Here is a 7,798-nt window from a genome sequence, read left to right as displayed (position 1 = left end):
TTTGTTACTTCTTGTGTGACTATATGCAATTAAGTTCTTTCTGCCTCAGTGTTCTCATCTGTTCTAGTTGGTCCTCCACATCCACGATTCCTCATCCACGGATCCAATCAACCAAAGATCCAAAATATTCGAAAAAAATTCCAGAACGTTATAAAAAGCAAAACTTGAATTTGCCATATGCCAGCAACTACTTATCATACATAGCATTTACATTGTATTTACAACTAATTACATAGCATTTACATTGTATTAGGTATTAAAAATAATCTAAAGATGATTTAAAGTATACGGGAGGATATGTACAGGTTATATGCAAATACTATTCCATTTTATATGAGGGACTTGAGTATCTTTGGATTTTGGTATCCATAGAAAAATAGTCCCCTGCAGATACCGAGGGATGACTGTAGTGTTAACTTTAGCTACATTTTCCCAAAGGACAGACACGTTCACGCTCGCCAGATGCGCTGGGAGAATTCCTTAGGGATGTGGTCAGCAACACTCCACCCTCTCAGTGAGAATCTGTCCAATGTGTCTCCTCAAGTCTTCCATTTTATACAACTATTCCAAAGGCTAGAGGGGTCCAACAATATATAATTATACAAAAATATGCTGAAGATTGGTCTAAAAAATAGAATACTCTGGGTTGCTCAGGGAAGGGGTAGTAGGAGGGCAATTTCTAGGTCGGAAAGAAGGAAGGTGATTGCTACTAAGAAAAATTTTACGGAAAAGGGTAGGCGGGCGGATCCTATAGGGTCAAATCCGCATTCGGAGGCGTTTGTTTTTTATGCGTGTTTAGTTGAGGAAGTCAGAAGGTGATAAGTTCAAGTAATGAGGCTAGTATTGTGTTTGTTCATAAGGTCAGCATTAGGTTTATTGTTCTTTTTCAGAGTGTACCGAAACTAGCTGATTGGAAATCAGTTGTACTAATTAATACTGAAAAGACTATGAGCCTCATCAATAAATAGATACGTAAAGAAATAGTCATACAGCATCTACAAAATGTCAGTATCAAGCATCAGCTTCGAAGCCGAAGTGGTTGTTGGATGTGAAGTGGAATTTTAATTGGCGTAGGAAACAAACAACAAGGAAAATAGAACCAATAATTACATGTAGTCTGTGGAATCCTGTGGCTATGAAGAAAGTTGATCCGTAGACTACTTCTGAGATCGTAAATGGGGCTTTGTAATACTGTGATGCTTGTACGGGTGTAAAATAAACACCGAGGGCGATTGTAATAAAGAGGGCTTCAAGTATGTGCTTATGATTTCCTTCTGTAAGGCTGTGATGGGCTCAGGTAATGGATACACCAGAGGCCAATAGCATGGAAGTGTTGAAGAGTAGTACTTCTAGGAGGTTTAAGGTGTGAATGCCTGTTGGTGGCCAGCACCTGCCTAATCCAGGGGTAGGAGTGAGGCTTGAGTGGTAGAAGGCTCAAAAAAAAGCCGGTAAAAATAGACTTCTGGGGCTTCCCTGGTGGCGCAGTGGTTGAGAGTCTGCCTGCCGATGCAGGGGACAAGGGTTCGTGCCCCGGTCCGGGAAGATCCCACATGCCGCGGAGCGGCTAGGCCCGTGAGCCATGGCCACTGAGCCTGCGCATCCGGAGCCTGTGCTCCGCAACAGGAGAGGCCACAACAGTGAGAGGCCCGCTTACCAGAAAAAAAAAAAAAAAAAATAGACTTCTGATATGATAAATAAGATTATTCCATATGGAAGTCCCTTTTGGACGGTTGGTGTGTGGTGGCCTTGGAAAGTGCTTTCTCCAATGACGTCTCGTCATCACTGATATTGTTAGAATATTAGTTAGTAGGCCCAGTATTAGAACTATTGAGTTGAAGTGGAATCATATGATTAGGCCTGATGTTATAAGAGCTGAAAGAGCTCCCAGAAGGGACCAAGGACTAAGATTTACTATGTGGTATGTGTGGGTTTGGTGGGTCATTATGTGTTGTCATGCAGGTATAAGCTTACTAAGAGGGTGAATACATAGGCTTGAATTATAGCGACAGTGAATTCGAGGATAGTGAGTAGGGCGAGAATGATAAATGTAATGAGAGCCATGAATGTGCTGGTGCTTATTAGCACTAGGGTTGTCTCTCTGATTAGATGTATTAGTAAGTGGCCTGCTGTAATACTGGCTGTTAGTCGCACAGCCAGTGCTACTGGTTGGATGAATAGACTGATAGTTTCGCTAATTACTAGCATAGGGATAAGGAGGGTGAGTGTGCCTTGTTGTAAGAAGTGGGCTAGGGATGCTTTTGTTTTATTACGGAAACCTGTAATGATGGCACTGGCTCATAGTGGGATGGCTGTTCCCACATTCATTAAGAGCTGTGTGGTGGGTGAAAATGAGCAGGGCAGTAGTCCGAGGAGATTGGTTGACCCAATAAATAGAATGCGTGATATTAGTATTAGTGATCAAGTTTGTCCTTTATGATTATGGATACCTATTATTTGTTTTGATATGAGTTGAATTAGCCATTGTTGATGGGAAATTATGTGATTATTAATTAGTCTTTTTGATGTTGGAAATAAAATACTTGGGAATATAATGATCAGAATGACTATGGGGAAGCCTATTATTATTGGGGTTACGAAAGGGGCAAATAGATTTTCATTCATACTGTTTCTCAAGGGGTAGGTTGTTTTTGCACTTTAGTGAGTGTTGATTTGGGGTTGGGGTAGTAGATGTGTTTTGAGATTTTTAGTTGAAATATAAATAATGATAGAAATATAGATGAAATAGTAAAAAATAATAGTAATATAGTAATAGTAATATTATTACTAGGACAGGTAAGGATAGTAGAAGCAATGCTGCTGTGGTTAGTACTTGTCATACGAATAGTGAGTGGTGTTTGGTACTGGGTTATAGCGGGTGGTTTTATGTTCATGACAGTAGCGACAAAATTAACAGACCCGAGAATTGAGGATACACAAGCTAAATGTAGAGAAAAAAATAGTAAGGTCAGCTGAAGCTCCTGCATGTGCTGAGTTGGGTCGGACCCGGCCTCGCTGCCTTTCCCCGCGCCGCCGCCTCGCTTTCTTGCGCCCGGACTCGCCCTCGCTCCCACTCCCCGGCGGGGTGGAGGCGGCTGGAGGGCAGCGGCAGCAAGAGCCCGCCTCTATGATGAAGTTCAAGCCCTACCAGACGCGGACCTATGACCGCGAGGGCTTCAAGAAGCGGGCTGTGTGCCTGTGCTTCCGGAGCGAGCAGGAGGGCGAGGTGCTGTTGGTGAGCAGCAGTGGGTACCCAGACCAATGGATTGTCCCAGGAGAAGGAATGGAGCCCGAGGAGGAGCCTGGCGGTACTGCCGTGAGGGAGGTTTATGAAGAGGCTGGAATCAAAGGAAAATTGGGCAGACTCCTGGGCATATTTGAGAACAAAGACCGAAAGCACAGACATATGTTTATGTTCTTACTGTCACTGAAATACTAGAAGCCTGGGAAGATTCTGTTAATACAGGAAGAAAGAGAGAGTGGTTCAAAGTAGAAGATGCCATCAAAGTTCTCCAGTGTCATAAGACTTACACGCCGAGTATCTGGAAAAACTAAAGCTGGGTTGTTCTCCAGCCAATGGAAATTCCACAGTCCCTTCCCTTCCAGATAGCAACACTGTGTTTGTAACTGCTGCACAGACCTCTGGGCTGCAGCCTAGTGTAAGACAGAGAGAACTGGAAGGACCTCTTCCACCATGTGCAGTCTCATGGGCAGAGGCTTTATTATCCTTGGCAAACATCTGAATGACACTTGCAAACTGTCTGAATTTGCCATGCAGGATTTTCAAACAATTTGCATAAACTGTCTGAATTTGCCATGCAGGATTTTCAAACAATTTGCATGTTTTTTTTCAGATGCTTTCAAATCTTCTTTAAAAAAAAAAAGTGCAAAATATTTTAACAAGCCAAAGCCATGTGGAATTTTTTTTAGAAGCCTTAACTGTGCCCCCAGCCCACCCATCTTGTTATTTTGGTTAGCATTTTCACAGTATTTTTTTCTCAGTTTTTTGTCCATTTGATGTCAGTCTGTGGTTTTTGTCAGATCAGCTTATTCATGGGTATATTTTCCCCTTAAGTTGTTTTCTCATTCACAGTATTAACATATTCAACAAATCCTTCTGTTGCGGGAATTTACGACAATAATTCTTGATATTAAAGCAGTCCATCAACCCCAAAACTTGTTTCATAGGATCACAATTTTGATTCATAGATTCCAGATTTTGGACTATTTCTATATGGCCCTATTTTCAGGAGTTTGTCAACACATTTGTCTCAATTTTCATAACTGGTATTATGTCCCTAACTACCTGATATGGCCAGTTCCCCTAAAACTCAGTAGTCCTTTAACACAGAGTTTAACTCTACAGAGCTGATGATTGTTAGGCAGGTACAGTAAGCAAAATGCATGTAGTACATAACATCTTATCATGAAAACTGTATTCATGGAATTTGAGTTAGCATGTTCCATTGACAATTCCCTTCATCCATAATCTCTCTTTACACAGAATACATGAGAACCATATTTCCCTCAATGTAGATTGCTTTTAAAAACATATTTCCAGTTTTTTTAATTTAGTGACATCTCTTCCGTTAAACTTTCTGGTTACCACCTTAAATGCCAGTCAGTGCTAACTGCCTCACAATTGAGTGAAATGGCCTTCTTGTTCAGCTATTACAGACCTAGACTGTTAAGGCACCTTGGAACATCTCATCTTTTACAGCTGGTCAGTAGGTACTATTTATCATATAACTAAATATTGGGGCACTGGAACATACCTGAACTAAGAATTACTTTGTCTTACACTTGTTCTTATATTCACTTAAATCCAAGAATCCCATTTAAAACACATAAATAGATGGGATTGTTTGAAACACCTGTACTTCCCTGACCAAGTCAGAAATGAGGTGGGGCAAGTGAAAGATTTTTCCATATGTAGACATTAGTTAGCTTCTTGTAAATAATTGTAACTGGCGGAATATAAAGTAGAAGATAAGCATAGTTATACATTTGTTCTATAAATTGTTAACCTTTAAAAATATAATTGCTGCTAAAAATAGAGTGCTGTTACACTTAAGGAAAATTGGTGCCACTGTTTTGAAAATGATACCTTGTGCCATAAATGCAGCTGAACTAAATATAAATATTAGTTCACAAATTAATGTTGTCAAAGGAATGAGTAAAGTAGAAAAACTTTTAACCAATGACATTTCATTCTAATTTATGTAGTGTGATCAAACATGATCATCCGGAATTTTTATATTTTTTTTTGTACAGAGGTTATGTATTCTGGGTGGTTTTTTTTAAAGGAAACATTTTAAAATCGCACAGATTGACACTTTGTATCAATCTTCAATGGACTAAGTTTTTTTCTCAGTAATCTCTGAAGTTTCTTTAAATTATGTACTTAACACAGCAGAGAAACTGGATTGTTTTTGTATATAAGACTGTGTCCACCTGAAATGTTATCAGAAGTACTGGGGGTGGTGGGGAGGGCTGGGTATCCTGTATATGATATTATTAGAGGTAATAATGCATGAACTTATTTTATAAACTCTTGGACTACGTATTTGACATGTAAAATATATACAGTATTAATGTCAGCCATTTCTTAAAAGTGAGCCTATAAGTATTGTTGTATAATTTTCTTTGGTCAGAAACATTTGGACTAAGTAGTGCCACTGGGTCAGGATTTTCTTCAGTGTCATTTAGCAAACCACCTGTCTTTAGTCTATGCAACTAGCAAAAATTTATATAATGCATCAGAATATTTCAGTTGTCACACTTTAAATTTCACATGAAGGCTTCTTCACTATTCTTTTGTAACCCAGCCTAGCAAAATTAGAGGAAAGGCCCTAAGGAGATTTATTTCTGTTAAGAGAAAAAAGCCTACGTTTGCAGACTCAACAGTTGAATCTACTATAGATAACAAATAGTGTCTACTATCTCAACTCTTCAAAGTTTACAGAGTGTTGGGACTGTCATTCGTGCTTCCTGTGGAGTAGTTGGATAAAATTGGGCAGCTAAAATTTTTAGTTCCGTGTGTCTCCTAAATTTTCAAAAGTTTGTAAATTGATTCACAGACACAAAGTAGCAACTATCTTGCATGTTTGTTGTTGGGCTTTTGTTTGTTTGTTTTTTTGTAAACTGGTGAAATTTTCCAACCCACATGCCATTCAATTTTCTGTGGATCACACAGTTGTATAAAGCAGCAAAACTGAAGGGGGAATGATTGTTGTATACACTTTAAATTGCTTTGCATGGTCTCATTTGAGATAATTGGTGTAAGAACCTTGACTTTTTTTATATTTGGAACCATCAAATAAAAGATGGGGATGAATGTTTTTTAACATAAAAAAAGAAACTAATTCAACTGCATTTCAAAAAATACTTATCACCACCTAGGATTGTGTTGCCCAATCTCTTTGATTTGCCTGGTATTGCTTATGGAAGAAACAACTGATGCTACTTATACACACTAAATGTTTCAGAATATTGCTTAGAAAAATAATCTAAACAAGGTGTGTATGATGGTAAATTTATTTGCACAATTTAAATGTGAGGGCTAAAGAAAGAACACCACCAGAAAAATTTGAAATTTTGTGTACCTGTAAAAACATTTGACCATATAAACTTGCCCAAATTCTACTGTATTTGGCCTAATGTATAAGAAATTTATTAAATAAATTGGTTAGGGATGCACTCATTGCAGGGTAGATGTGTGGATGGGAGAATTAGCCAACAGATACACACTCTGTTGTAAAACACACACACACACACACACACACACACACACACACACACACACACATTATTTTCCTGCAGTGGCTCTAGGATTAAGGTGGGGACCCTAGGTCTCTCTTTGACTAGACTGAAGGCCTTCCTAGAACATTCTTTTATACTTTTACAAATGGAGTCCTAACTAGTTGGCCAGCCATGCATGTACAGACATGTTTGACTTCTAGTGTATGTAAGGCAGGGTCAGCTAAAACATGATACTTTCACACTGGGTAATTTGAAAAGAGTTTAATAAAAGGACAGTCAGGAAAACTTTGCTTAGAGTGTAGTGAAACCAAGGAGTGGTGCAGAACCTCAGAAAAGTCTGAGGACTGAAGGGAAGAAGGAACAGAATAATATAAATAGAACCCAGGAAGGCCTTTGTCAAGGGCTGTGACTAAGGGACACAGCCAGTCCTACAGGAAATATGCCAGACAAGGAAATAGCTTTCCTCTAGTCTCGATTACCTGAACCAATCTGGAAGGTAGAGAGAAAAGGAGCTCAAGGTTGTAATCCATACAGGTGATCTCCTGTACAGAGATCACTGCAAACAATAGGGACAGTGTGTCTGGTTTCCTTTATTCAAACTCTTGCTCTGATGACTCCCCCATCAGGTTCCGTTCATTTACCCTTTCAGCCCCCACCTGCCATTAGGTACACATCTTGTGTCCCCAGAATCACTTCAGTAGAAAATGCTATGGGAGCCCCATTTTAACTTCATAACTTTAACAGGGTAATCCTTACAAAATGGACTAAAAAATATTTGAATGTATATCTTATAGCAAAATCAAAAGAATAATATTAAATTAATTTTATAATATGCAATTTATCGCTGGATTTAGTGAAACATGATCCATCACAATGTGTTTAAGGTTAGAAACATATATGTTGTCAGATAAACAAGAAATAGCTTACACTCCTACTGTAATCAATGTTACATAAGTTATTGATTTTTATACTGCAACTCCTAAAACAATAAAAGTCCTGGGTAAGGAGCAGATTGAATCCAACAGTCACATTATTGCAG

At 38.9% G+C, this 7,798-nt stretch overlaps 1 pseudogene; it reads left to right on the top strand.

The window, feature by feature from the left end:
- The first annotated feature begins 3,090 nt into the window (after positions 1–3,090).
- Positions 3,091–3,740, top strand: LOC112407754 (diphosphoinositol polyphosphate phosphohydrolase 2 pseudogene; annotated as a pseudogene).
- Positions 3,741–7,798: the final 4,058 nt, after the last annotated feature.

Source organism: Neophocaena asiaeorientalis, unplaced genomic scaffold, assembly GCF_003031525.2.
Source record: "Neophocaena asiaeorientalis asiaeorientalis breed wild unplaced genomic scaffold, Neophocaena_asiaeorientalis_V1.1 scaffold149, whole genome shotgun sequence".
In the NCBI taxonomy this organism is placed as follows: Eukaryota; Metazoa; Chordata; class Mammalia; order Artiodactyla; family Phocoenidae; genus Neophocaena; species Neophocaena asiaeorientalis.
The sequence above is the reverse complement of the archived record's forward strand: the minus strand, read 5'-3'. Positions and strand labels throughout refer to the sequence as shown.